This window comes from Coregonus clupeaformis, chromosome 30 (assembly GCF_020615455.1).
Source record: "Coregonus clupeaformis isolate EN_2021a chromosome 30, ASM2061545v1, whole genome shotgun sequence".
Classification (NCBI taxonomy): domain Eukaryota; kingdom Metazoa; phylum Chordata; class Actinopteri; order Salmoniformes; family Salmonidae; genus Coregonus; species Coregonus clupeaformis.
The window spans coordinates 39,774,700-39,783,751 of NC_059221.1; positions in this window are offsets into that span (position 1 = coordinate 39,774,700).

Sequence of the window (9,052 nt, forward strand, 5' to 3'; positions counted from 1 at the left end):
GCAGGCATTTACTGATGGTCAGTAGCTGTGAGCTTTCTAGAAACCAGTTGAGCCACTCTATTTACTGTAAATTGTTGATATTCCAAATAATTTGTAGATTTGTTTTGGCTTGGGATATATTTAGCCTTCAATGGGTAGCTTAGTTCTTAACACACTTTAGTTTGCTTGATGGAGATCATAGCAGTCTAATTAGATTAGTGTTACACAGAATTGTAGGCCATTGTTATTCCATTGCCTTCAATATAGCATATTGCTACTCAATGGCTTTCACAGAACATGTCATTTACAATGCTCTTTTATATTTAAATGTAGGGAAATGAGAATTGTGCACACGTAAACAGGTCTTACCACATCACCTTATATTTGAATGTCAGGTAGACTCCTCGGTCTGGTTGCTAAGGGAAATGTCAGGTAGACTCCTCTGTCTGTTTGCTTATGGAAATGTCAGGTAGACTCCTCGGTCTGGTTGCTAAGGGAAATCACTGCAGTCTTCCACTTCTTCCTTCCTTCTGCTGACGGCTTCAACTGGCAAAATGCAGGTAGATTTGATTTTTACTACCTACTGTATAATGGTTTCTGTAATAACTTTTTTATTTCTCATACACAGTGAGAAGAGTAGCTAATGTAGCCTGCAAACAAAAATACTACTGTGTTTGTTATGTGTGTTTTGGGTAATTTATGTATCTCTCAGACTAAGTTCCTGCTTGACTGTGTCTCTGCCTGACTCAGTAGCCTACTCTCTATGTAAATAAACTGGGTTAACTTTTTTGAAAAGTTTCTGAAACTTTTTTTTTCTCTCAAACAGGTCTTGTGATCTCTTTTCCTCTTTCCTTTTGGTATGGGTTAACTTAATAAAAACATATTTGGGAAGAATGTCACAAGACATGACAATAGCTAACTCTGTTTCTGAAATGAGGGACTGTTAGTGGTGCCTGAGGCCGAATGAGGCTCCACACTAAGTCAGTTTGAACTTTAGAGGGTTACAGGAATATGTGTTAGAACGGTCTTGGGAGAATATGAGGACATATTGCTCATGCTACTTCTTTTTTAAGGGCTGTGACATTTTACCATATAATGACAACATATTTAGGCCTACATGTATAATATAATGACACCAATCAGGCCTTTTAAAGTTCCATAAATGCAATAGAATCACAACCAAGTTGTGCTCTTTCAAATGTTCTTTAGAAGTTTAGAGACAAAAAAACAATACAGTATCAGCTGTTGTTACACGCTCACCTAAATTGCACATGAAATTGTGTAGTTCAGGCAGGGTTGTGGTGGACTTTGGACAACCCTGGGACTTGGGATGGGATTTGTTTAAGTGGGGTGTTTGGTCTTCTATAAAGAGGTGCATTCTCTGTATGTTTTTTTCGAGGAGACATGCTCAGTGGCATTAAAGCCCCCAGACATATTTGGGTTTGTGTGACCCTCTTGTTTTGCTCTCTCGCTCCCCTCTGAAAGGAAAGCATTGTGACTTTTTCTTCCTGAATGCTTAAGTAGCAACAAAACCACTCCGACAGCATTCTTTCAGAAAATAGGAACTTTATCTTCTTCTGTCCTGTTCGGCTACCACACTGGATGTTGTAAGCAATAGTTTACAGTTAAGAAAGAGTGAGGAAATCACGTAACATTTTTCAAAAGTCACAGTTAACTTTCATGTTTTTCTCCTTTTTGCAGCTGAGGTAAGCTTTTTATCAAAAGTTTACCTTTATTTGATCTATTTACAGACACATCCTTCGGTTACTGTTTAATGCTAAACTTCAACAAACTTTACTGTCAGTGTAATGTATTTTTTGGGGGGAAGGGGGCACTGTCAGATGTCTTTTCAGGAGAAGTTATTTTGTTGGTATGAGAAAGTGAAAGCTTTGTTGTTAAGCGGAGAACTCACATTAGTGGCAGTGCTGGGTGTTGTGAACAGTACAGTACATTTTAGTCCTTTAGCAGACGCTCTTATCCAGAGCCACGTACAGTTAGTGCATTCATCTTAAGATAGCTAGGTGAGACAACCACACATCACGGTCGGCAATCAATAAAGAAGTTATAAGCAAATGTAGTGCTCGTAGTAAAAGACAAGTGCAGTTTCTTTGTTGGGTGACGGGGGGATAGGACTGAGATGTTTTATTTAAGATACTATTTTTCGAAGAGGTAGGGTGACTTTGCATGTTTTCTCATCAGGCGGTCGGTGATGCCGAGCCAAGTCAGAGGTCTGAACTTAGAGGTTAAGCTGTCAGCTGTAACGCTATGCAGAGACTCTGCCAAGGTCATGGAGGACTGTGAATTCTCAGAGAAAGGTAGGATCCTTGTGCTGATGTACTGTAAACATACCCAACAACAAGAATCATAAGGTGATAGGCTACTCCTGGCAAAGAGCTGCGACCCCATATGGTAAAAAAACAACAACAAAAAAAACGTATATATAATATTGACGTACTGACAACTTCTTGTATGTATATGCCAGGTATAAGCATTCCTTCTGTGGGTGGAAATTACCCATCTGTCCCATTTCCCTATTCTCTAACATCACTTCTAAAGGCCATTGCCTTTTATGTGTACAGTATGACCCTGGTATAGGTCGGCAGGTAGCCTAGCAGTTAGGAGCGTTGGGCCAGTAATTGAAAGATCGCTAGTTTGAATCCCAGAGCCGACTAGGTGAAAAATCTGTCAATGTGCCCTTGAGCAATGCACCTAACCCTAATTGCTCTTGTAAGTCGCTCTGGAAAAGAGCATCTCCTAAATGACTTTTTTAAATGTATTTTTTTATGTTCAAGATATGACTCTAAAGGACAGGATCCTCTCAGAGGCCATTTGCCTACTAGTCATAACACCGGTACCCCCCTGTATATATAGCCTCCCTACTGTTATTTTATTTTACTTCTGCTCTTTTTTTTCTCAACACTTTTTTGTTGTTGTTTTATTTAACTTTTTTTATTACAAATAAATGCACTGTTGGTTAAGGGCTGTAAGTAAGCATTTCACTGTAATGTCTGCACCTGTTGTATTCGGCGCATGTGGCCAATACAATTTGATTTGATTAGATTTGATAACTGGTATTAGAGCGAGAGAACATGTCGTGTGCCGCTGACCCGTGTTTGGTTGTTCCGTTTCCATTTGGGATGAAAACATGGTATTTTTTTTTATTTTTTAGATAGGATGGTATCCTAAAACTACTGCTACATATAGCTAGGTGAATTATCCAGGTCAGCTCCAGCTGTGAGTTCACAGTATTGGTGCCTTTAGGTGTCTGACTGACTCCAGATCAGGATGAGGGCAGTGAGTGGTGCTTCACACCTCAGTGCCCTTGGATGGCATTCTCTCTCACGCTGCATAAATCTGTGTGTCTGTGTGTGTGTGTGTGTGTGTGTGTGAGAGAGTGTGTGTGTGTGTTTTGTGTGTGTGTGTGAGAGAGTGTGTGTGTGTATTGTGTGTGTGTGTGTGTGAGAGTGAGAGTGTGTGTGTGTGTGTGTGTGTGTGTGTGTGTGTGTGTGTGTGTGTGAGTGGACCAAGGCTCAGCTCCCCTGTGGTACTGTGCTGTGCTCTATGTACTGTCCTGGTTATTATGACACACAGGGTTAGGACAGACAGAATAGAAGGTTGTTTACCCTGTAGTGTACGGCATGTTACAGTGGGGAAAAGTATTTAGTCAGCCACCAATTGTGCAAGTTCTCCCACTTAAAAAGATGAGAGAGGCCTGTAATTTTCATCATAGGTACACGTCAACTATGACAGACAAAATGAGATACATTTTTTTCCAGAAAATCACATTGTAGGATTTTTAATGAATTTATTTGCAAATTATGGTGGAAAATAAGTATTTGGTCAATAACAAAAGTTTCTCAATACTTTGTTGTATACCCTTTGTTGGCAATGACACAGGTCAAACGTTTTCTGTAAGTCTTCACAAGGTTTTCACACACTGTTGCTGGTATTTTGGCCCATTCCTCCATGCAGATCTCCTCTAGAGCAGTGATGTTTTGGGGCTGTCGCTGGGCAACACGGATTTTCAACTCCCTCCAAAGATTTTCTATGGGGTTGAGATCTGGAGACTGGCTAGGCCACTCCAGGACCTTGAAATGCTTCTTACGAAGCCACTCCTTCGTTGCCCGGGCGGTGTGTTTGGGATCATTGTCATGCTGAAAGACCCAGCCACGTTTCATCTTCAATGCCCTTGCTGATGGAAGGAGGTTTTCACTCAAAATCTCACGATACATGGCCCCATTCATTCTTTCCTTTACACGGATCAGTCGTCCTGGTCCCTTTGCAGAAAAACAGCCCCAAAGCATGATGTTTCCACCCCCATGCTTCACAGTAGGTATGGTGTTCTTTGGATGCAACTCAGCATTCTTTGTCCTCCAAACACGACGAGTTGAGTTTTTACCAAAAAGTTCTATTTTGGTTTCATCTGACCATATGACATTCTCCCAATCCTCTTCTGGATCATCCAAATGCACTCTAGCAAACTTCAGACGGGCCTGGACATGTACTGGCTTAAGCAGGGGGACACGTCTGGCACTGCAGGATTTGAGTCCCTGGCAGCGTAGTGTGTTACTGATGGTAGGCTTTGTTACTTTGGTCCCAGCTCTCTGCAGGTCATTCACTAGGTCCCCCCGTGTGGTTCTGGGATTTTTGCTCACCGTTCTTGTGATCATTTTGACCCCACGGGGTGAGATCTTGCGTGGAGCCCCAGATCGAGGGAGATTATCAGTGGTCTTGTATATCTTCCATTTCCTAATAATTGCTCCCACAGTTGATTTCTTCAAACCAAGCTGCTTACCTATTGCAGATTCAGTCTTCCCAGCCTGGTGCAGGTCTACAATTTTGTTTCTGGTGTCCTTTGACAGCTCTTTGGTCTTGGCCATAGTGGAGTTTGGAGTGTGACTGTTTGAGGTTGTGGACAGGTGTCTTTTATACTGATAACAAGTTCAAACAGGTGCCATTAATACAGGTAATGAGTGGAGGACAGAGGAGCCTCTTAAAGAAGAAGTTACAGGTCTGTGAGAGCCAGAAATCTTGCTTGTTTGTAGGTGACCAAATACTTATTTTCCACCATAATTTGCAAATAAATTCATTAAAAATCCTACAATGTGATTTTTTGGATTTTATTTTCTCAATTTGTCTGTCATAGTTGACGTGTACCTATGATGAAAATTACAGGCCTCTCTCATCTTTTTAAGTGGGAGAACTTGCACAATTGGTGGCTGACTAAATACTTTTTTCCCCCACTGTATGTTGTCCCCTATCACTACGTACTGTGAGGACTGAGAGGAGGAGGACAGGAGTGGTGGATTGGGATGAGAAGCCTTAGTTGAAGTGTCACGAAGGGGAGTGGTGGATTGAGATGAGAAGCCTTAGTTGAAGTGTCACGAAGGGGAAAGCAGTGTGTTTTTGTGGTTTGCACTTATCGTAAACTATAAATGACTCAAGGCGTGACAATATTTACCGCTTCTCTGCTTTTAGAAAATATCCATTGTTACTGCTATGGTTTGCACACTACTTGTCATGCAACTGCATGCAAACAGGCACACTGACACACACTGACACACACTCATACATAAACATAACCCCCACCTCTCTCTCTCACACACACACACACACACACACACACAGACTCCCAACCCCCATCCCATTGATATACTCGGTTTAGCTTTGTGTGTGTGTGTGTGTGTGTGTGTGTGTGTGTTTGTGTGTGTGTGTGTGTGTGTGCCCAGCAGACTGAGCTATGAGAGTGAATGGAGGCTGGTATTTGACCATGTGCATTGTGCTTTATGAGATGAGCAGGCTGTAATGACTCTGTCACTAGTAAATGGGCTCTGATTTGTAGCACAGCTGTCATTCCACACTCTGATCAACTCTTCTGTGGATGCATAGACACTCACAGTCATGGAGCACACACTATCACACAATCACACACGTACGCACGCACACACACACACACACGTACGTACGCACGCACACACACAGACACACACCTCAACATACACTCGGGTTCATGTTGATTGTTATGCTGGCACAAACATTCTCACTTACACATGTAGTTGATATGGGCCTAAGTAAATACAATTGAAATATAATCAGTGAAAAATGACAGCCATTCAGTTACAGCAGTCTGGCTTTCCAATCAATGGCTCTTTTTCTCAAAGCAACCTTGGATCTATACAATATGGATAGTGGAAATAACTTCCAGAGTGCAGAATACAGTGATGTTGAATGGAGAGAAATGTGCTATTATGCAAATCTTGAAACGCAAACCATCTTAAAGGGGCAGTCTGCAGGTTGCTACATCAATTTGTGGACATATAAATTAATGATATAGTATATTACCCATTGATTCTTGAAGAATTTAACTTATAAATGCCTCATGAGCTTAGTTCAACTGTCAAACCTCATCATACCCCAAAATATAAGCTTCAATGTTTGAAAAACATTGTAAATTTCAACAAAACACTGTATCGCCTCAAAACAAGGGTAAAACTATAACGTCGATATCATGGATGGTCAGTCCTTGCATCCATAGCTTCGTCTATGAATTTGAGTTCAACTATATAAAATGATCTGTAGTCATTTCTTTTGGTTTGTTGTTTTATATATTATTACTGTAAACATACACTACTCATTTTTCTTTCCACATATTCAATGTGTAAATGAGGACAAGGTACACTTTTATACTAATCAATTTGTCTAAGATTCATGGTTGCTTGAGAGTGTGCTTGAAAATATAATGCCTTCAAATATTATTGGGATTTTATTTGCTGGTTGCCATGTGCTCTGTTGCCATGTACTCTTTCACCAGCAGGTGTCCCTGTTGCAGTGTAGTTAACGCGTTTGAGTTCAGATGTCCCCGTCGCAGTGTAGTTAACGCGTTTGAGTTCAGATGTCCCCGTTGCAGTGTAGTTAACGTGTTTGAGTTCAGATGTCCCCGTTGCAGTGTAGTTAACGTGTTTGAGTTCAGATGTCCCGTCGCAGTGTAGTTAACGTGTTCGAGTTCATCTGTGAAGAGTAGGGATATTACAAACAAACAGGACTTTTAGGTCTTCACAACGCTGCATTCAGCCTTCTCTTCTGGCTTAACTGACTCTACCAATGATATATTTAAACCTTCTCATCTACTTACGATATATTTAAACCTCCTCATCTACTTATATCATATGGATATTCGTCTGACCAAGGATTAGCTAAATCAGTGAACATGCAGATCAGATATCCACATTTGACCTGTGTATTGATGAGAAAACATGCGCATTTGAGTCTTCATATGGACTTAATGTTAATGTTGTTCAATTTTGAAACAGGTAAATATGTGTTATGTTATGGCCAGGTTAAGTAGTGTACAAAGTTGATGTAGATGGAATGAATCACCTGTCACTATCGCCTGTCACTATCGCCTGTCACTATCGCCTGTCACTATCACCTGTCACTACCGCTTATCACTATCGCCTGTCACTATCACCTGTCACTATCGCCTGTCACTATCACCTGTCACTACCGCTTATCACTATCACCTGTCACTATCGCCTGTCACTATCGCCTGTCACTATCACCTGTAAAACATGTAGTACAGGTAACCTTTAAGTCAAGGTCTGTGTGTGTGTGTGTGTGTGTGTGTGCGCGCGCATGTTCTACTCGTGTATGCAGCTTGTTGACTGCACACTCATTAAAGGCCAAATGAATGTGACGAGTTGTGACATTAGGCTGCAGCTGGAACAAATGGGCCAGGCGCTCTCTATCCAGTCAGGCCAATTTTGAGAACCTCCGCCTGATACAGCCACTTGTTTATTTTGCGGGGTGGGGGGGGGGGGGGTGAGGGGGGCGATATGATATTGGAAATGTAGATGGGACTGTTTTGAATTGGATTGCACGCTTTGATGCAGAGGCAGATTGTAAAATGTGATTTTATTAAATCCTTCATTAGGATTCATCAGTGAGATTGGATCAGAAAAAGGTCACCGTGCTCTTTCTCTACCTCTCTCTCCATCCCCTTCCCCCTCTCTCTCTCTCCATCCCCTTCCCCCTCTACCTCTCTCTCCATCCCCTTCCCCCTCTCTCTCTCTCCATCCCCTTCCCCCTCTCTCTCTCTCCATCCCCTTCCCCCTCTACCTCTCTCTCATCCCCTTCCCCCTCTCTCTCTCTCTCTCTCTCTCTCTCTCTCTCTTCCCTCTCTCTCTCTCTCTCTCTCTCTCTCTCTCTCTCTCTCTCTCTCTCTCTCTCTCTCTCTCTCTCTCTCTCTCTCTCTCTCACTCACTCACTCACTCACTCACTCACTCACTCACTCACTCACTCACTCACTCACTCACTCTCTCTCTCTCCATCTCCCCTCCCCCCTCTCTCTCTCTCTCTCTCTCTCTGCTCTCTCTCTCTCTCTCTCTCTCTCTCTCTCTCTCTCTCTCTCTCTCTCTCTCTCTCTCTCTCTCTTTCTCCATCCCCTTCCCCCCTCTCTCTCTCTCCATCCCATTCTCCATCTCTCACTTTCTCTCTGCACAATCACAGCATTGGGGGACATGCCGACGCCGAAACAAATTTGCTGTGAAAATGGGGGAAATGATCATCATGGGCTGGTGCAGAAACACAAGGTGAAAGTAACATTATCTCCCTCTTCTCCCCAACCCCCCTCGGCTGCCATCGGCTGGCGCCATCGGGACGGCCGTGCCACAAATCATTTGTATGCTCTCATTTCGGTGAGCGGGCCGAGATGTTGCTTACTGCTTAGGGAGCAGATGACTTTCAGAAAGAGTGAATGGGAGGGAGGGAGGGAGGGGGTGAGTGGCAATTTGCCGGCACACAAGGACGTCAGTGGGAGTTGGATCCGAAATTGAGAAGGAAGTTGTGTGCACCATATGTCATTATGTGTGTGTGTATTTTCCTTGTGTGTCTGTAGACTTTTCCGTGTAAACCATCTTTGGTGTTTTATCAAATCACCTTCGTCATTGTCTATATTGCTATTATCATCAGTTGAAAAAGAGCATCACCCTTTCTTTAACAGAAGGAAATGTGGGGTATGTGTCTTGCCTGTGACTAGTGTTTGGCCCTCCGTCTGGTTAGTCCCCTCCACCTCCCT